Source organism: Schistocerca gregaria, chromosome 5 (assembly GCF_023897955.1).
Source record: "Schistocerca gregaria isolate iqSchGreg1 chromosome 5, iqSchGreg1.2, whole genome shotgun sequence".
NCBI lineage: Eukaryota > Metazoa > Arthropoda > Insecta > Orthoptera > Acrididae > Schistocerca > Schistocerca gregaria.
Genome location: NC_064924.1, coordinates 183675160 through 183696601, shown reverse-complemented (window position 1 = coordinate 183696601; position 21442 = coordinate 183675160). Strand labels below are relative to the sequence as shown.

The following is a 21442-nucleotide window of genomic DNA, read 5'->3' as shown; positions in this document are numbered from 1 at the left end:
TCTTCTGTCCCGGTTTTCCCACTGTCAATGATTCACAACCATCCAATGCTGTGCCCCAAACTTGCATTTTCTTCCTGAAACTGAAAAGTTTCATACTAGTAGAATTCTTTTGGTCAGAAATGCCCTCTTTGCCTGTGGTAGTCTGCTTCTTATGTCGTCCTTGCCTCGTTCATCAAGGGTTATTTTGTTTCCAAGGTATCAGAAGGCCTTAACTTTATCTACTGCGGAATCGCCAGCCTTGATGTTAAGTTTCTCGGTATTCTCATTTCCGCTGCTTTTGACTTTATGTTCATTTTAAATGTTTAAATACGCATTTGCTCGGTGTAGAGTAGTCCACCATTTTGCACGGTTTATCCAACTCATTAAAACTTTTTAAAAGATTTTTATAACATTTTTTTTTTGTAGCGGGCACATTTATATGCGCACATTAGCATACCATTTTTAGTGCCATTTTACGAGCTTTTTGTGAATTTTCGTTTCCGAATAGAAATAGTTGCTTTATTAACCGTTTGCTTTCTATCATTTAGTAAACTTTTTATAGTTGTAATGGAGGTTAAATATATAGAATTTTTCCGAGAAAAGTACCTTTAGTTGGAAAGCAAACTTGGAGCCTGTATTTACACTTCGCAGAGATATTACAACAGCTGTAGCGAGCCTCTGATGTCATTCGACGTTTGCCGTCAGTCTAATTGGTAACATCTCTGGAGCAGTACTCGAAAATACATCCAACAGATAATGAATGGTCTCCTTAGTGGCTGCAGTGGACCTTTAAAGAATCTTTCCATATCTACATTTTACGCCTTTGCTCTGATTTCAATTGATCGTCCCATTTATCTTCGCTTCGTGCATGCGCTTAATATTTTAAGTATGTCAATACTATCCAGAATCTAACTCTAATCTTGTAATCAGATGTCCACTAAGAGGTAGAGTCGCCCAGACTTGATAGTTTCCTGCAGACATCAGTTTCCTGTAGACAGCAGTTTCCTGCAGACAGCGCCCAATCCGAGAGTATTTCTGGCACAGTCCGATTAATAGCTCATGCTTTTAGAGAACAAGAGCGATCCGATTGCACTTCAATGTCAGTTTCGTTTCTGTTCTATTTGGTCCATCATACTGGCTTATATCAGTCAAAACTGCATCAACTCTGTGAGATATGGGAAACATTACAGGGGACAGTATCTAGATTATCAGTTAAATATATGATACAGCTCGAACAACTTTCGAAAATTTAGGAAGACGAAATCAATATTTTCACTTGTGCCTGTTGTTATTGTGGTCTTCAGTCCAGAGACTGGTTTGATGCAGCTCTCCATGCCACTCTATCCTGTGCAAACTTCTTCATCTCCCAGTACTTACTGCAACCTACATCCTTCTGAATCTGTTTAGTGTACTCATTCTTGCACTCCCTCTATGATTTTTACCCTCCACGCTGCCCTTCAATACTAAATTGGTGATCCCTTGACGCCTCAGAATATGCGCTACCAACCGATCCCTTCGTCTAGTCAAGATGCGCCACAAATTTCTCTTCTCTCCAATTCTGTTCAATACCTCCTCATTAGTTATGTGATCTACCCATCTAATCTTCAGTATTCTTCTGTAGCACCACATTTCGAAAGCTTCTGTTCCCATCTTATCCAAACTATTTATCGTCTACGTTTGACTTCCATACATGGCTACACTCCATACAAATACTTTCAGAAACGACTTCCTGACACTTAAAATCTATACTCGATGTTAACAAATTTCTCTTCTTCAGAAAAGCTTTCCTTGCCATTGCCAGTCTACATTTTATATCCTCCCTACTTCGACCATCATCAGTTATTTTTGTCCCAAATAGCAAAATTCATTTCCTAATCTAATTCCCGCAGCATCACCCGATGTAATTCGACTACAGTCCATTATCCTCGTTTTGATTTTGTTGATGTTCATGTTATATCCTCCTTTTTAAGTCACTGTCCATTCCGTTCAGCTACTCTTCCAGGTCCTTTCCTGTCTCTGAGACGTTCCTAATATTTCCAAAAGGTAACCTGAGAAAAAAAAAACACACAAGTTGTGTAACATAGCAGTAAAGATTCTAAATAGGTGCCTGATTTCCTCACCATCAGAGAAAAAACACACCAGTTGTGTAACATAACAGTAAAGATTCTGCATCGGTTCTTGATTTCCTCACCATATGTCGTATTGTTCTGCTTAAAATATGCTCTAGTATCCTTGAACGAAAGGCTTTTGTGGACAGTTGTCAGTTATTTTCAATATTCATTTCTACAGCTGCCACGGTTTCAGCTCATAGTGCTTAAGCAAAATCTATTCTGTTTTCAATTCTTTTGTGTTATTCGGACAGCAGTATTTCAACTGACCGATGAGTGAATTTCTTTTTCAGATGAAGAACTCCGTAATCCAAGAGAGGAGTTGGAGGAGGGGCGGGCTCATTTCGAGCCTAGATGTCCGGGCCATGAAAAAACGTCTCCTTTCCGCCAAAAACGGGGCCTCAAGTAAACTGAAGAGATTATAGCGGCGTCTTTATTTTACTGTACTTGTTTTTCTTATTTTTTAGCACACTCGTAAGGCAATATTTCATGAACATTACGTCCAACTTAGTATACATATACATCAACATCTGCACCTACACACATACTCCGCATGCCACCGCGTGGTACGTGGCGGAAGGTATCCTGTTCTACCCCTAGGGATTACCTTTCACGTCGCAGTCGCAGACAGAGCGAGGGAGAAACGACTGTCTTTATGTCTCCGGACGAGACTTGATCTCTCTAATCGTATCTTACGCGAAATATACAGGGTGTTTCAAAAATGACCGGTATATTTGAAACGGCAATACAAACTAAACGAGCAGCGATAGAAATACACCGTTTGTTGCAATATGCTTGGGACAACAGTACATTTTCAGGCAGACAAACTTTCGAAATTACAGTAGTTACAATTGTGAACAACAGATGGCACTGCGGTCAGGAAACTCTATAGTACGATATTTTCCACATATCCACCATGCGTAGCAATAATATGGCGTAGTCTCTGAATGAAATTACCCGAAACCTTTGACAACGTGTCTGCCGGAATGGCTTCACATGCAGATGAGATGTACTGCTTCAGCTGTTCAATTGTTTCTGGATTCTGACGATACACTTGGTCTTTCAAGTGTCCCCACAGAAAGAAGTCACAGGGGTTCATGTCTGGCGAATAGGGAGGCCAATCCACGCCACATCCTGTATGTTTCGGATAGCCCAAAGCAATCACACGATCATCGAAATATTCATTCAGGAAATTAAAGACGTCGGCCGTGCGATGTGGCCGGGCACCATCTTGCACAAACCACAAGGTGTTCGCAGTGTCGTCTAAGGCAGTTTGTACCGCCACAAATTCACAAAAAATGTCCAGATAGCGTGATGCAGCAATCGTTTCGGATCTGAAAAATGGGCCAATGATTCCTTTGGAAGAAATGGCGGCCCAGACCAGTACTTTTTGAGGATGCAGGGACGATGGGACTGCAACATGGAGCTTTTCGGTTCCCCATATGCGCCAGTTCTGTTTATTGACGAAGCCGTCCAGGTAAAAATAAGCTTCGTCAGTAAACCAAATGCTACCCACATGCATATCGCCGTCATCAATCCTGTGCACTATATCGTTAGCGAATGTCTATCGTGCAGCAATGGTAGCGGCGCTGAGCGGTTGCCGCGTTTGAATTTTGTATGGATAGAGGTGTAAACTCTGGCGCATGAGACGATACAAGGACGTTGGCGTCATTTGGACCGCAACTGCAACACGGCGAACGGAAACCCGAGGCCGCTGTTGGATCACCTGCTGCACTAGCTGCGCGTTGCCCTCTGTGGTTGCCGTACGCGGTCGCCCTACCTTCCCAGCACGTTCATCCGTCATGTTCCCAGTCCGTTGAAATTATTCAAACAGATCCTTTATTGTATCGCTTTTCGGTCCTTTGGTTACATTAAACCTCCGTTGAAAACTTCATCTTGTTGCAACAACACTGTGTTCTAGGCGGTGGAATTCCAACACCAGAAAAATCCTCTGTTCTAAGGACTAAACCATGTTGTCCACAGCACACTTGCACGTTGTGAACAGCACACACTTACAGCAGAAAGACGACGTACAGAATGGCGCACCCACAGACTGCGTTGTCTTCTATATCTTTCACATCACTTGCAGCGCCATCTGTTGTTGAAAATTGTAACTACTGTAATTTCGAAAGTTTGTCCGCCTGAAAATGTACTGTTGTCCCAAGCATATTGCAACAAACGGTGTATTTCTATCGCTGCTCTTTTAGTTTTTATTGCCGTTTCAAATATACCGGTCATTTTTGAAACACCCTGTACGTTGACAGCGGGAGAATCGTTCTGCAGTCAGCTTCAAATGCTGGTTCTCTACATTTTCTCACTAGTGTCCCACGAAAGGAAAGTCACCTTCACTCCATTTATTCCCATTTGAGTTCCGTAATAATTGCGTGCTGTTCTAATCCATTAGTAACAAATGAAGCAGCACAGCACTGCACTGTTTGGGTATCTTCCTTTAATCCGACTCGGTGCGGATCACAAACATGCGAACAGTACTCGACAATGGGTAGCACTAGCGTGTTTCACTATCTTTGTTATTGCTCGCGTTGCATCTAATATATTGATAAATGGATGATATAAAATATGCTGCTCCGAAAATAGCCCTGAAACTCTTTTTAAGGATTCTGTGCTGTAACTTTGTTTGAATCATTAATTTTCAACAGAACAAAATGTATTGTGTTCTTATTATTCTGGATCTGGCTTTCAATAAAAGGAACATTGTTTCGTTACTGTAACTCGCCATAAAGTTCAACATATCTTTCTTACTTTAGAGTTATTGAAAAGGTTACTGGAAATTATTTCCTTATCAATACTGATGTTACAGTACGCAATGTTTGTTCAACATCAAAAGTTTGCAGTGGATTTTTGTTAACATTAAAACACCAATAAGTACCACGACTAACACGAAAACATAAGACTGTTACCAGAGAAAGAACATTTTTACTATAATATTTGCCAGACCAGAACTACGCACAGCAAGATTTCTTTTATGTCCTGAAGGTAACTTATCTTTTTGAACTGTTAATAATACAACATCAGCGGTAGCCCGCGTCCACCTGTAAAAGACATCATAAAATGTGCATCTCTGCTCTGCAATGCCGAAAGATGAAAGAAATAATTTTAGTTCACTATTACCTGTACGCTTCTTTGCGGTATGACTGGTTTCATTTAATGCAGTTTGAATGCGCCGCGGCAGCGGCTCGTTCGTTCGTAGCGCAGCTCTGCACCACGAATAATATTTAAATAGCTGAAAATGTCTTAAAAGGGTGGAATAAAATAGCAGGCAAGATTATTACATATCATAATGCAAGTTTTTACTAATTCTATTCAAAACATTTAGACAGATTAAAATCTTACACACCTTTACGAATCGATGCCTAATAGCGTCCGTCACTCAATCTTAACAAAAGAATGCTACACAAGCATATAATATTGCGTCACAGGCTCTTCCTACCCACGTAACTCCAAAAGGACGACAGAGAAATTAATGCTCGGTCAGTGCTATTTATACTCGGTTTAATACCTTTACATCTTTGTTTGATATTTAATAAGTATCGTCTGTGGCAGTTCCAGAACTCACCGACACTGATATTATCTTTAAAAAATTGATACATAATTCTATACAAGTATAAAACATGATACATAATGGTTTCCATTTATAACATAACATTCACATAATCACTACCCATGCAGAAATAAAATTATTTTTTTCTCTTTTTTTCCACATATAATATGTTTTGCCAGGAGATGTTACGCTCCAAATGCTGGTTCTCTACATTTCTCAATAGTGCTTCACTAAAGGAACGTCGCCTTCCCTGCAGTTATTCCCATTTGAGTTCCGTAATACACTCCTGGAAATTGAAATAAGAACACCGTTAATTCATTGTCCCAGGAAGGGGAAACTTTATTGACACATTCCTGGGGTCAGATACATCACATGATCACACTGACAGAACCACAGGCACATAGAACCAGGTAACAGAGCATGCACAATGTCGGCACTAGTACAGTGTATATCCACCTTTCGCAGCAATGCAGGCTGCTATTCTCCCATGGAGACGGTCGTAGAGATGCTGGATGTAGTCCTGTGGAACGGCTTGCCATGCCATTTCCACCTGGCGCCTCAGTTGGACCAGCGTTCGTGCTGGACGTGGAGACCGCGTGAAACCACGCTTCATCCAGTCCCAAACATGCTCAATGGGGGACAGATCCGGAAATCTTGCTGGCCAGGGTAGTTGACTTAAACCTTCTAGAGCACGTTGGGTGGCACGGGATACATGCGGACGTGCATTGTCCTGTTGGAACAGCAAGTTCCCTTGCCGGTCTAGGAATGGTAGAACGATGGGTTCGATGACGGTTTGGATGTACCGTGCACTATTCAGTGTCCCCTCGACGATCACCAGAGGTGTACGGCCAGTGTAGGAGATCGCTCCCCACACCATGATGCCGGGTGTTGGCCCTGTGTGCCTCGGTCGTATGCAGTCCTGATTGTGGCGCTCACCTGCACGTGCCTAACACGCATACGACCATCATTGGCACCAAGGCAGAAGCGACTCTCATCGCTGAAGACGACACGTCTCCATTCGTCCCTCCTTTCGCGCCTGTCGCGACACCACTGGAGGCGGGCTGCACGATGTTGGGGCGTGAGCGGAAGACGGCTTAACGGTGTGCGGGACCGTAGCCCAGCTTCATGGAGACGGTTGCGAATGGTCCTCGCCGATACCCCAGGAGCAACAGTGTCCCTAATTTGCTGGGAAGTGGCGGTGCGGTCCCCTACGGCACTGCGTAGGATCCTACGGTCTTGGGGTGCATCCGTGCGTCGCTGCGGTCCGGTCCCAGGTCGACGGGCACGTGCACCTTCCGCCGACCACTGGCGACAACATCGATGTACTGTGGAGATCTCACGCCCCACGTGTTGAGCAATTCGGCGGTACGTCCACCCGGCCTCCCGCATGCCCACTATACGCCCTCGCTCAAAGTCCGTCAACTGCACATACAGTTCACGTCCACGCTGTCGCGGCATGCTACCAGTGTTAAAGACTGCGATGGAGCTCCGTATGCCAGGGCAAACTGGCTGACGCTGACGGCGGGGGTGCACAAATGCTGCGCAGCTAGCGCCATTCGACGGCCAACTCCGCGATTCCTGGTGTGTCCGCTGTGCCGTGCGTGTTGCTTGTACAGCCCTCTCGCAGTGTTCGGAGCAAGTATGGTGGGTCTGACACACCGGTGTCAATGTGTTCCAGGAGTTAGTTGCGTGCTGTTTTAACCGACTGGTAACAAATGTAACAGCTCGTCTCTCCATTGCTTCAGTATCTTCTTTTAATCCAACCTGGTGCGGATCACAAACATTCGAACAGTACTCGACAATGAGACGCACTAGCGTTCTATATGTGGTCTCCTCTACAGGTGAACCAACATTTCTTAAAATTTTTCCAATAAACCAAAGTCGACCATTCTCCTTCCGTACTACAATCTTTACTTGCTCGTTTCATTTCATATTGATTTGCAACGTTATGCCAAGATATTTAATGGATGTGACTGTGTCATGAAGCACACTACTAATACTGTATCGATCATTATGGATTTGTTTCTCTTACTCATCTGCATTAACCTGTTTTTCCTCATTTAGAGCATGCTGCCATTCATCTCACCAACTAGAAATTTTGTCTAAGTCATCCTGTATCCTTGTACAGTCACTCAATGACAACACCTTCCCGTAAACTACAGCGTTATCATCAGACACCCAAAGACAGCTGCTTACGCTGTCCGCCAGATTATTTATCTATACAGAAAATAACAGCGGTCCTGTCACACTTCCCTGGGCTACGTCTGACGATACCCCTGTCTCTGATGAATATTGGCCATCGAGGACAACACACTGCGTTCTGTTACTTAATAAATCTTCGAGCCACTCACATATCTGCGAACCTATTCCGAACGCTTGTACCTTCGCTAGCAGTCGGCAGTTTGGCGACATTTCAGATACTTTACAGAAATCTAGGAATATGGAATCTACTTGTTTCTTCATCCATGGTTCACAGGATATCATGTGAGAAAAGGGCAAGGTTAGTTTCGCACGAGCGATGCTTTCTAAAACCGGGCTGATTTGTGGACAGAAGCTAGTCCCTCTTAAATAAATTTGTCGCATTGGAACTTAGAAAGTGATCAAGGATTCTGCAGCAAACCGATGTTAAAGATATTAGTTTGTAATTTAGCGGGTCCGCTCTTTTACCCTCCTTATGTACAGGAGCCACCTGCTCCTTTTTCTTGTCGCTTCGTCACTTGGGACTTTACACTGGGCGAGAGATTCGCGACAAATGCAAGCTAAGTAGGCTCACCACGAATGTCCCAGTGTTGTTAACAACGTAGCAGAGACCACTGTACCTTCGTATTCAGTATTTCGCTGATTTAAAGCTACACCGGAGAGAATTATTTATGGTACTCCGTGACGCGTTCACACATTCTGTTTCTTACCACTGTTGGTTTTTTCGTCTCAGCTTGTTATCGTATTTTCTTGTATACAGTAGTAATTACAACCTCTTGATTCTTTCCTGCTACAGTATTCGTATGTAGAAACTTTCTTTAAGATTACGTTGTTACTTCCTCTTGCCACACCCAAAGTTCTGCTGCTGCTGTGAAATTCTCTTCTAGAGACGCCGTGGAACACTTTCAGCTTCTGTAACACGAGAGCATCCGCCCGCCCACGTAGGATAATTAGCCTAGCCTGGCACTAGTTGTCGGGCAAGACGCAGCATCTAAGATGCCGCCAGCATTTCAGATTAAAGGGAGAAAATTTCCCATGGTGCACTCTGTGTATACTGTCTATGCTACTGTTTGCTGCACTGTCAGTTCCAACGATTATTTTCCTTAAATGAATTAAATGCATTGAAATGGAATCAATGGAACAATGTGGATGAAATCGATGAGGATGAAATAATGTATCATATCATTGCAAACCGTTTAGATGTGAACCTGTGACGTGATGAATCTGTAGTGAGAATTTACAATTAGTGCTAGACTGGGACTAAACCTGGATCTCCTGCTTACCGCGAGCAGTTTCAACAGGCATTCTTTCAAGCTGGCGAGTTATGCTCGAAATTCAAGCGAACATGCACACCTACAGCCCATCCTTAAAAATGGCTCTGAGCACTATGAGACTTAACTTCTAAGGTCATCAGTCCCCTAGAACTTAGAACTACGTAAACCTAACTAACCTAAGGACATCACACACATGAATGCCCCAGGCAGGATTATAACCTGCGACCGTAGCGGTCGCGTGGTTCTACACTGTAGCGCCCTGAACCGCTTGGCCACCACGGCCGGCAGCCCATCCTTAGCTCGATACAATCTTGGCCAAATGCGTTGGCTCTTATGCCTGCCCTTATCGCCTTCTAATACTTTTTACCTGAAAACTAAACGTTCTGCCTTACTAACATTCAGTAAATCATCATCATCATCATTTAAGACTGATTATGCCTTTCAGCGTTCAGTCTGGAGCTTAGCCCCCTTATAAAATTCCTCCACGATCCCCTATTCAGTGCTAACATTGGTGCCTCTTCTGATGTTAAACCTTTTACTTCAAAATCATTCTTAACCGAATCCAGGTACCTTCTCCTTGGTCTGCCCCGACTCCTCCTACCCTCTACTGCTGAACCCATGAGTCTTTTGGCTAATGTTGCTACTCCCATGCGTGTAACATGACCCCACCATCTAAGCCTGTTCGCTCTGACTGCTACATCTATAGAGCTCATTCCCAGTTTTTCATTGATTTCCTCATTGTGGACACCCTCCTGCCATTGTTACCATCTACTAGTACTTGCAATCATCCTAGCTACTTTCATATCCGTAACCTCAACCTTGTTGATAAGGTAACCTGAATCCACCCAGCTTTCGCTCCCATACAACAAAGTTGGTCGAAAGATTGAACGGTGCACAGATAACTTAGTCTTGGTACTGACTTCCTTCTTGGAGAAGAGAGTAGATCGTAGCTGAACACTCACTGCATTAGCTTTGCTACACCTCACTTCCAGTTCTTTAACTATGTTGCCATCCTGTGAAAATATGCATCCTAAGTACTTGAAACCGTCCACCTGTTCTAACTTCGTTCCTCCTATTCAGTAAATAAAAGAAAATAAAAGAAACAAGTAAAATTCTTATTTTTTTCCTAACGAAAAGGATCCTCACTTTTCAAAGTTAAATATTTTATGTTTGAAAAATAAATTGTCAGTATTTAAAAAACCGAAAAATGCCTCATGCTTTGGGATTAATTTACCTTCGCTAGTCGAATAAATGACAGTGTTACTAAAGGAGAACTGTCAGTCCTCGCGGAATTCCATCTTTCATGCCTCGTTAACACGAACCGAGGTTTTGGAACATTCAACGCATCTTCTGCCGCTCCTTTGTTACGTAATCCAATGTTGCTGCAACAAATAAGTTTGAACAATATGTCTTGAGTGGCTTTGGTCACCGACTGGTGAACGAAGCAACTACACGCTGAGGTGACAAAAGTCGGGGGATACCTATGTACACATATACAGATGGCGGTAGTATCGCGTACACAAGGTATAAAGGGGCAGTGCATTGGCGTAGCTGTCATTTGTACCACAGTGATTTATGTAAAATGTTTTCCGACGTGATTATAACCGCACGACGGGTGTCAGCAGACTTAGAACGCGGAATGGTAGTTTGAGCTAGACGCATGGACATTCAGTTTTGGAAACTGTTGTGGTTGGCAGAAGAGCCAACGCAGGGTTGCTAAAGGAGGCCGAAATTCACGCGTTTTAGCTCACGCAGGCTGGCGTGAGGTCTGGAACATGACAAGGGAATTAGAATTGAGAAAAACGGACGTAGCTGGTGGAATACTTAACTTTAATCCATTAATGACGAACGTCGCTCTTGATGGTACATGATTTACAATATCAACAGAAACTGATCATGGCGCCTTGCTCGGTCGTAGCAAATAACGTAGCTGAAGGCTATGCTAACTATCGTCTCGGCAAATGAGAGCGTGATTTGTCAGTGAACCATCGCTAGCAAAGTCGGCTGTACAACTGGGGCGAGTGCTAGGAAGTCTGTCTAGACCTGCCGTGTGGCGGCGCTCGGTCTGCAATCACTGATTGTGGCGACACGCGGGTCCGACGTATACTACCGGACCGCGGCCGATTTAAAGGCTACCACCTAGCAAGTGTGGTGTCTGGCGGTGACACCATAGAAACCATTAGGGAATTCAGTATTCCGTAATTCACTGTCTCAAGAGTGTACCAAGAATACCAAATTTCAGGCATTACCTCTCACGACGAACAACGAAGTGGCCGACGCCCTTCACTGAACGACCGAGAGCAGCGACGTTTGCAGCGACGTTTGTCAGTGCTAACAGACATGCAACGCTGCTGACATAAACGCAGGAATCAATGTGGGACGAACGAAGGACGTATCCGTTAGGACAGTGCGGCGAAATACGGCATTAATGGGCCGTGGCAGCAGACCACTGACGCGAGTGCCTTTGCTAACAGCACGACATCGCGGCGCCCAGAGACTCTCCTCCGCTCGTGACCATAAGCGTTGGACCCTAGAAGACTGGGAAACCTTGGCCTTGTCATATTAGTCCCGATCTCAGTTGATAAGAGCAGATGGTAGTGATCGAGCGAAGCGCAGACCCCACGAAGCCATGAACCCAAATTGTTGGAAAGGCTCTGTGCAAGCTAGTGGTGGGACGGACTAGGTCCTCTGGTCCTACTGAACCGATCATTGACTGAAAATGGTAATGACTGCTTGGAGACCATTTGCAACCATTCATTTTGCCAAACAACGACTGAATTTTTATGAATGACAGTGCACCATGTCACCAGATGTGACGGAACGTCACATAAATGGACATTTTGAGAAAAATTAAAAGGGTTTTTCGTGTGTTAAAAAAATATCAAAGACTGCGTACATGTGCGCGATGAATATCAAATATTAAAAAGTGTAGTTTATTATCTGTAAAGTTCGCTAACAGCGATGCGTTTTTCAAATAGCGTTTTTGTATATAGTATCTGCGTAATGTAGGTAAAGAAGAACAGAGATAATGTTTTTTTGGGTAAGATCTTTTTTTACTTTCTAGCTTGTTTTTCGTCTAGCGGAAGGCCGCCATTGTACCAGTCTGACATTCAATGTAAGTCTGTCTGTAAGTTATCAGAATATATGTCCAATTGTTATTAGAAAGTGTCAGTTATTGAAGTAGTGAGCATCTCCCAGAATAGCTACCATTAATTGTAATTAATAACTCTATTTCAGAACTTCGTGTTGCGGGGACCTCTCTTTTCCTCGCAGCATTTGGTCTGACATTACGCTGACGATATTTTTTAGTTAGAAATTCAGTCTGTAATATTGAATGTATATGCGGGAGACTTATCTGTTTTGATCTTTTAATAGTTTCAAAGCTAGTAAACTAAAGACAAATTCCATTCATTAATTTTCTCGTACTAAATGAGTTCAGTATGTTTAAGATTGGCCGCTTAAAGGCAGATGAGATTCTCCTCAGTTTTTTCCTTACATATAACGAATAGTAAATACAGAAAAATATTCCGTTTAATAAGCATGAAAAATATCTCAGTTTCTTTGTGAAAGTTGGTTCATAAATGACCAGTAGCCCGTGACAACCAAATTAATCATTACCGTCTGCGTAAAAACACGCATATTTTCTCTTCATAATAGCAGCGCTCATGCGAACTATGTGATAGAAGGCGGCGAGTCGCGCGCTGTGTATAAAATATTATTTCGTGCGTACTTCGGAATAGCCGATATCGATACGTATGTTATCGTATAACGGCGGCGACTTTAACTGTGTGCTCCACCCCAAAGACCAAGTCCCACATTTTTCGACTTGTCAAGAACTTCGACTCCTGGTTTGAGATCTGCTTCTCACTGACACGTGGGAGAAAGTGCACGGCGACCGTCCCGGGCCGACATACCTTACTAGTCACTCAGCCAGTCGCCTAGACCGCATTTATGTCTCACGAGCTGCAGCGCCGGGAGTATTGGACGCCGAACGTTGGCCGCTTGCCTTCTCCGGTCACAGCGCTTTCATATGCACACTCACTCTACGGCAGCAGCGAATATGGCGCAGCCGAGGACCCTGGAAGCTAAATGTGGCACATCTTCAAGCCCCAGAATGCTGTCAGATTATCGCCACCATGGATGGATTGCGAACGTCGTCTTCCCCCGATACCCTTCGCCTCTAGCATGGTGGGTGGAATGTGCAAAACTAGCGTTTCGGGGTGTGCTAACACAATTCGGAAAAGATATCGCACCTTGGCATTGTCACATATTGGACTTTTATTACACGATGCTCCGCGAACTCGCCAGCCAACCACCATCTCCAAACCGACAAATGGAAAGCCGCCGAATTAAAGGTAAAATATTGTCTCTTACGAGGAAACGTTTGGAGGGGGTCGTCGTGCGATCGCGACGTCAAGACCGAGCGGAAGGAGAAAACCCGTCTATGCATCACATCGTGCTCGACAGCCGCCGACGCCGACAGCAGCTGATCACGGACCTCGTATTGCCAGGTGGTAGGGTCGTAATGACCCAGGCGGCGGTTTCAGAAGCCTTTGCGGATCACTATCGTCGGTTTTACGACGAGGTGAATACAGAGGAAGTGGACGATCACGACATACTGCAGCAGGTGTCGCACACCCTCGACAATGCAGCAGCGGTGACGCTGTTAGCTGGACTTAACACGGGACGACGTCGAGGATGCGCTTAACAAGGGAGCACTCAACAAATCTCCCGGGCCAGACGGACTGCCGCTCGAGTTTTATCGGACTTTCCGCGATCTAATGATGCCCCGATGGATCATCATGTACCAAGAACTGATGACCCCCGGTTCCCACGTGTCCCCTGCATTCGTGGAAGGTCTCCTTATACCGATACACAAGCCTTCCAGAGGTCGGACGGTCGAGGACTACAGGCCCATTACAATGCTCAACTCGGACTATAAAATCTTCGCCCGACTACTCGCCAGCCGCATAAAGAAGGTTCTGCCCCTACTCCTCTCCATGGAGCAAACGACACAGGGCGGAGTGACCAACATGCAAACGGCAACCATCGAATGCAGGGATTTATAAGCCATCGCCGCATCCTGTCACCTTCGAGCTGCTCTGATCTCAATTGATTTCGACCACGCCTTCGACAGAGTTCACCACAAGTTCCTTCTGTCCGTTATGGCCCGCATGGGCTTCCCGCCTGACTTCCTCGACATCTTTCAGCGCCTTTTCCGTGGAGCTGCATCCCGTGAACTGGTGAATGGAAGGATTGCGGGTCCCTTTCCGATCCGACGGTCAGTTCGCCAAGTATGTCCACTCTCCATGATCCTTTACGCGATCGCAGTCGAGCCACTTGTCGGAAGGTTGAAAAACACGCTTTCGGGCATGTTATTGAGGGATTACACCTTTCACTGCAGGATATATTATGCTGATGACCTTCTATTACTTGCCCCATCTGGTGACGAGGTACGCTCGGTGACACATTGGATCAATCGCTATGGATTGGCAGCGGTCAGCCTCATGAATGTGGCCAAGTCGGCAGCGATGCCCATTGGGAGAGGTCTACAGGAGGACGCTTTAGCCCCACTGCCACTAGTCAACAAGATCCGGTTCATGGGATTAACATTTACACAGGATGTGTGCCGCACGGCTGCCATGAACTATGCACGATTACTACAGGCAATACGCACAGAAGTTCGCCGAAACCTACTTCGACGGATGGACCTCAACCTTCACGTGGGGACTAAGATGATCCACATGGCCCAAGTCCTACCGATATCGACAGCGATGGCCCACAGACTGCAAGCAGTTTTTGGATATTACCTTACCGCCGGACACCTATTCAAAGTCCGCTACGAAACACTCACCCTACCTCCGCGTGATGGCGGACTGGGACTTATAAATGTACGAGCAAGAGCTACAGCGTTATACTTGTGCACAATGATGAAATTGTGGACCCACAAAGATGCTTCCCTTACGGGACGTCTGTTAGAGGAATTGCTGCCGGCGTCTCTTCTGCCACCTGTCACGGTTGCGCACATTACACCCTCACTCTCGCACCTCTCGGCATTTATTCTTGAGGATAGTTACGTGCACCCAGACCTTCCCAACACTCGCACTCCCAAGGCGAGAGACGTTTACAGGCTGCTGCTAAGGTCCATCCCTCGCAATGTGATTGAGAGGAAGACCCCTACGACCCTATGGCCTGCAGTGTAGAGAGCGATCCAGAAGCCGTTCCTCCCCACGCGGGTGCGAACCGTTGGTACCAGGTGGTGAACGGGGAGGTTGTACCACGACAAACGCTGCAAGCTATTGGGATGACGGATTGCCCCCTTTGCCCACGTTGCCACCTCGTGGATACTGACGAACACCGTTTAACATGTGGATCGGCGTTAGAGGTATGGCTACTAGTGCAGAAGATCCTGGCCTTCTACCTACGTATCGCGCCTCGCACAATTGAGCCACGGCTCCTCCTTTGTCCAAAGGATACCTATTTCGTACCTGCGAAGACTCACCCTCTCACATGGTTTAAAGGCATGTCCATATACTACCTCTTTCGTGATGATGAGAAAATGGTACTTGATTACTGGCAATTTCTCCAGGACAGTCATAGCACACCCAGATACCGACAACTATTTGCGAACTACACTCCTGGAAATTGAAATAAGAACACCGTGAATTCATTGTCCCAGGAAGGGGAAACTTTATTGACACATTCCTGGGGTCAGATACATCACATGATCACACTGACAGAACCACAGGCACATAGACACAGGCAACAGAGCATGCACAATGTCGGCACTAGTACAGTGTATATCCACCTTTCGCAGCAATGCAGGCTGATTTTCTCCCATGGAGACGATCGTAGAGATGCTGGATGTAGTCCTGTGGAACGGCTTGCCATGCCATTTCCACCTGGCGCCTCAGTTGGACCAGCGTTCGTGCTGGACGTGCAGACCACGTGAGACGACGCTTCATCCAGTACCAAACATGCTCAATGGGGGACAGATCCGGAGAGCTTGCTGGCCAGGGTAGTTGACTAACACCTTCTAGAGCACGTTGGGTGGCACGGGATACATGCGGACGTGCATTGTCCTGTTGGAACAGCAAGTTCCCTTGCCGGTCTAGGAATGGTAGAACGATGGGTTCGATGACGGTTTGGATGTACCGTGCACTATTCAGTGTCCCCTCGACGATCACCAGAGGTGTACGGCCAGTGTAGGAGATCGCTCCCCACACCATGATGCCGGGTGTTGGCCCTGTGTGCCTCGGTCGTATGCAGTCCTGATTGTGGCGCTCACCTGCACGTGCCAAACACGCATACGACCATCATTGGCACCAAGGCAGAAGCGACTCTCATTGCTGAAGACCTGAAGACGACACGTCTCCATTCGTCCGTCCATTCACGCCTGTCGCTATACCACTGGAGGCGGGCTGCACGATGTTGGGGCGTGAGCGGAAGACGGCCTAACGGTGTGTGGGACCGTAGCCCAGATTCATGGAGACGGTTGCGAATGGTCCTCGCCGATACCCCAGGAGCAACAGTGTCCCTAATTTGCTGGGAAGTGGCGGTGCGTTCCCCTACGGCACTGCGTAGGATCCTACGGTCTTGGGGTGCATCCGTGCGTCGCTGGGGTCCGGTCCCAGGTCGACGGGCACGTGCACCTTCCGCCGACCCCTGGCGACAACATCGATGTACTGTGGAGACCTCACGCCCCACGTGTTGAGCAGTTAGGCGGTACTCCACCCGGCCTCCCGCATGCCCACTATACGCCCTCGCTCAAAGTCTGTCAACTGCACATACGGTTCATGTCCACGCTGTCGCGGCATGCTACCAGTGTTAAAGACTGCGTTGGAGCTCCGTATGCCACGGCAAACTGGCTGACACTGACGGCGGCGGTGCACAAATGCTGCGCAGCTAGCGCCATTCGACGGCCTACACCGCGGTTCCTGGTGTGTCCGCTGTGCCGTGCGTGTGATCATTGCTTGTACAGCCCTCTCGCAGTGTCCGGAGCAAGTATGGTGGGTCTGACACACCGGTGTCAATGTGCTCTTTTTTCCATTTCCAGGAGTGTATTTGCGCAGTGTCTTCGATAACCCCTCCCCCCCCCCCCCCTCACAGTTGGGGAGAACCGGGCAGAGGATGACCGCCGCCATGGAGCTCCACACGCTGCGAAATGTTTTATCAAATTGGAACATGGAATCTGTACGCAGATGGGTCATGCACAGGGAATGGCGTGCGGGATTTGGTTACATTTTTCTTTCTTCATTCTCTATCATCATACTATAAGTTTCAAATTCTATTTCATAGTTTAGAAGGAACTCTTGTTCTTTTGTTGCTACGGATGTACATTTTGATTTTGTTTGTCGGAACTCATAGACGCCTTTTTCCATATAAAAAAGTTGGCAGAGGAAATAATTTACAATTAAAATAATAAAAAAATTAAAAGAGCGCTAATGCGTAAAAACGAAAAAAGAAAAAAAAGATAAAAAAAGTTGCTAGAGCACTTGCTTGCGAAAGGTAAAGGTACCGAGTTCGAGTCTCGGTCCGACACACAGTTTTAATCTGCTGGAAGATTCATATCACGCAACTCCGCTGCAGAGTGAAAATCTCATTGTAATTTAACTACCTTGCGATTGCTTTGCTCTTGCGGGGCCCGGCTGCAGCTTTCACTTTCCTTCCCTCCCCTATCCTCAGCGGCGCTCGGAGCCCTAATCACGAGCACGGCCCAAACGCTCGCGCTGTTTGGTGGTGGTGGTTAGTGTTTAACGTCCCGTCGACAACGAGATCATTAGAGACGGAGCGCAAGCTCGGGTTAGGGAAGGATTGGGAAGGAAATCGGCCGTGCCCTTTGAAAGGAACCATCCCGGAATTTGCCTGAAACGATTTAGGGAAATCACGGAAAACCTAAATGAGGATGGCCGGAGACGGGATTGAACCGTCGTCCTCCCGAATGCGCGTCCAGTGTGCTAACTACTGCGCCACCTCGCTCGGTGCGCTGTTTGGCCAGTTCTGTATTAGAGTCTCGTATAGTAAACTATACAGGGCGAGGAGGAAACGGAGGGAGGAGAAGATTAGTGTTTAACGTCCCGTTGACAACGAGGTCATTAGAGAAGGAGCACAAGCTCAGGTTAGGAAAGGATGCGGAAGGAAACCGACCGTGTCTTTTCAAAGGAACCATCCTGGCATTTACATGAAGCGATTTAGGGAAATCACGGAAAACCTAAATCAGGATGGCCGGACGCGTGTTTGAATCGTCGTCCTCCCGAATACGAGTACAGTGTGCTAGCCACTGCGCCACCTCGCTGGGTATACAGGGTGAATCACCTAAAGCTTACACCGTAAATATTGTGGAAATGGAAAGTGCTGTTGATATGCAGTTTTCACATAATGGATTGGTAGACATGGGCTCGTATTGTTAGCCAATCAACAGCTTGTAATAGTACCTATAAACTGTATTTTTCTGCGAGCATATACTTTTCCAAACAGAAAAACGCCAATTGACATCAACATTCTGAAAGCAGGGTCAGTTAGATTGTCACTGGGATTTGTTGCAGGATTCTAGTGCAAATCGTTTACGAGAAACTGTATTTTGAAAAGTTCCCACACCAGCACTTGCGCGACACCTGTGGTAGCACATACTAAAGAACAACACAAGTGTCTACAATAGTTATGTGGATTCTGACCAGTAACGAGATAACTGACCATCACAGATTGTGTTCAAAATAACCACGCCTCCAGACGGTAGAGCACTTGCCCGCGAAAGGCAAAGGTCCCGAGTACGAGTCTCGGTCAGGCACACAGTTTTAATCTGCCAGGAATTTTCATATCAGCACACACTCCGCTGCAGAGTGAAATTCTCATTCTGACCACGCCTCCAATCTGGCATCGAATGACTGCTGCACATGTACTAGCATTTCAGCAAAAATTTGTGGTTAGGACTAAGGGACAAAACTGCTGAGGTCATCGGTCCCTAGGCTTATACGCTAATTAAACTAACTTAACGCTAAGGACAACACACACACACACCTATGCCCGAGGGAGGTCTCGACCCTCCGACGACCGGCCGTTGTGGCCGAGCGGTTCTAGGCGCTTCAGTCTGGCACCGCGCTGCTGCTACGGTCCTACGGTCGCAGGTTCGAGTCCTGCCTCGGGCATGGTTGTGTTTGATGTCCTTAGGTTAGTTAGGTTTAAGTAGTTCTATGTCTAGAGGATTAATGACCTCAGATGTTAAGTCCTATAATGCTTAGGCCATTTGAACCATTTTTGAACGAACCGCGATAAGACGTTCCTGACCGCACGGCTACCCCTCGCGGCAGCATTTCAGCGGAGATATCCCAGCAGGCTCCAGTAATACGTCAGTGCACATGATCGGGTGTAGTTGGTACGCTCTTGCAGACAGCGACTATCAGATTTTCCCACAGAAAAAAGTCTACAGGCATAATAGCCAAGGAATGAGCCGGACAAAGTGCAGGTCCTTTGTGTACAATCCAACGATTTGGAACAATTCGTGAATAAATGTTGTAGAACTTCGTGAACAATAGGCTGTACAGCCATCATGTTGGGAGCACATATTACTCCTTGCCTGCAGAGTAACGTGTACTAGCATCCGTGGAAGATGGTCTGTTAGGAGGCTGTGATACCTGTGCGCGTTCAGTATTCCGTCTATGAAACACGATCCTATGAGCTGATGGTTTACTATCCCACACCACACTTTACACTTCATGAACACCGATGTTCCACCTGACTAAGCCAAAGGAGATCGTCGACAGACTAGTAGTGCATGTTTCGGCGATTTACCTGGCCGTGATTGGTAGATTTGGCTTCATCACTTGTACAGAAGTTAACACGATTCTCTTAATTGTTTTCATGCAACTCTTGATGGAGAGAGATTTGATAGGGGAAGTGGAACCTTGGCGTATGGACAATGCGTAAGACATTTGCCTGACTCATGCCATTTGCTCGTGTGATTTGCCGGAGCTAATATGCGGATCAACTGCAACAGCAACAAGAACATTAATTTCCCCCTCTTGTGCCGTCACTTGTTTCCTTTTGTCACGTCGTCTAGGTGTTAATCTACCAGTTCCTCGTGACTGGTTGAAAAGGTTGATGAATAACTGCGAGTTGGTTGAAGTCTATTGACATATCTTGCCATATACATTGTACGTGACCGAACTGCATTCTTCGTACACTCTCCATGCACCAAGAGCATGTCGGCGTTTCTGTATTCGCAGATCCCCTCGTCCAATCACGAACTACTGCTTGGACTGTCACACACGGACTAGTAAGTCGCAATACACTAAAGGAACACACAAGCACACTGTAAGCAAACATAAAAACATCGTACCTAGCAACTACGCAGGTTGATTGCCACAAATTATAAGTGTCTTGTGGAAACGTTTCAAAATACGATATCTCGTAAGCGACTGTACTTGAGTCCTGCAACAAACTCCATTAAAATTCTAACATACCCTTCTGTTAGTATGCTAATGTTAATAGCCATTTAAAAAAGTGTATATTGGCTGAAAAATACTCTTTCCAGGTATTATTACAATCTGTTTATTGGTTAACAATACGAGTCCCTGACTACCAATCCATTCTGTGAAAACCGCACATTAGTAGCACTTCCCGTTTCCCTAATATTTGCGGGGTGAAAGTTTTAGGTGATTCACCCTGTATATTAAACTCCACTTCATTATGCAAATCGTATTACATTCAAAAATGGTTCAAATGGCTCTGAGCACTATGGGACTTAACATCTGAGGTCATCAGTCCCCTAGAACATAGAACTACTTAAACCTAACTAACCTAAGGACATCACATACATCCATACCTGAGGCAGGATTCGAAATTGTGACCGTAGCAGACGCGCGGTTCCGGACTGAAGCGCCTAGAACAGCTCGGCCACCGCGGCCGGCCGTATTACATTGATTCAGTTTTTTTGCGATTAGCGTAGATCAGATGGGAAGTGAGATAAAAACTTCCTCATAATCTGCGGATCACAGCCGAAGTAGTAACTCCTGCAGGTTTTTTTTTATCGCTTGAACTAAGTGTTTGTCTTTCTTTGTGTTGAGTCTGGCCGTTGGCCTACGATTTTAGAATGGGGTTTTTAGTGCGTTTCTTGGTGGCTGGCTTTTCCTTTTTTGTTTCTATGGTTGGCCAACCACTGTCACACTCGGTGTGATTTTAATTCCTTTTTTTCTGGTCTCTGTCTGTGTCTTTCTTGTCCTGTGTCGTCTCTTGTCATCACCATTGTTTATTCTTATTCTTTGTGGGTGTTTAACGTTCATGGAGAAAGGGACCGATGTCCCTGGCAGTCTCGTCCCTTCAATCCT

At 45.9% G+C, this 21442-nt stretch overlaps 1 protein-coding gene across 1 annotated transcript in view; it reads left to right on the top strand.

Moving 5' to 3' along the window:
• The window catches only part of LOC126272513 (venom dipeptidyl peptidase 4-like), a 301501-nt gene that overhangs the window by 65538 nt on the left and 214521 nt on the right, over positions 1-21442 (top strand). The window contains exon 2 of the mRNA XM_049975414.1: positions 2381-2492. The gene's annotated coding sequence lies outside the window, so the exon portion shown is untranslated. The remainder of the gene's footprint in view (positions 1-2380; positions 2493-21442) is intronic.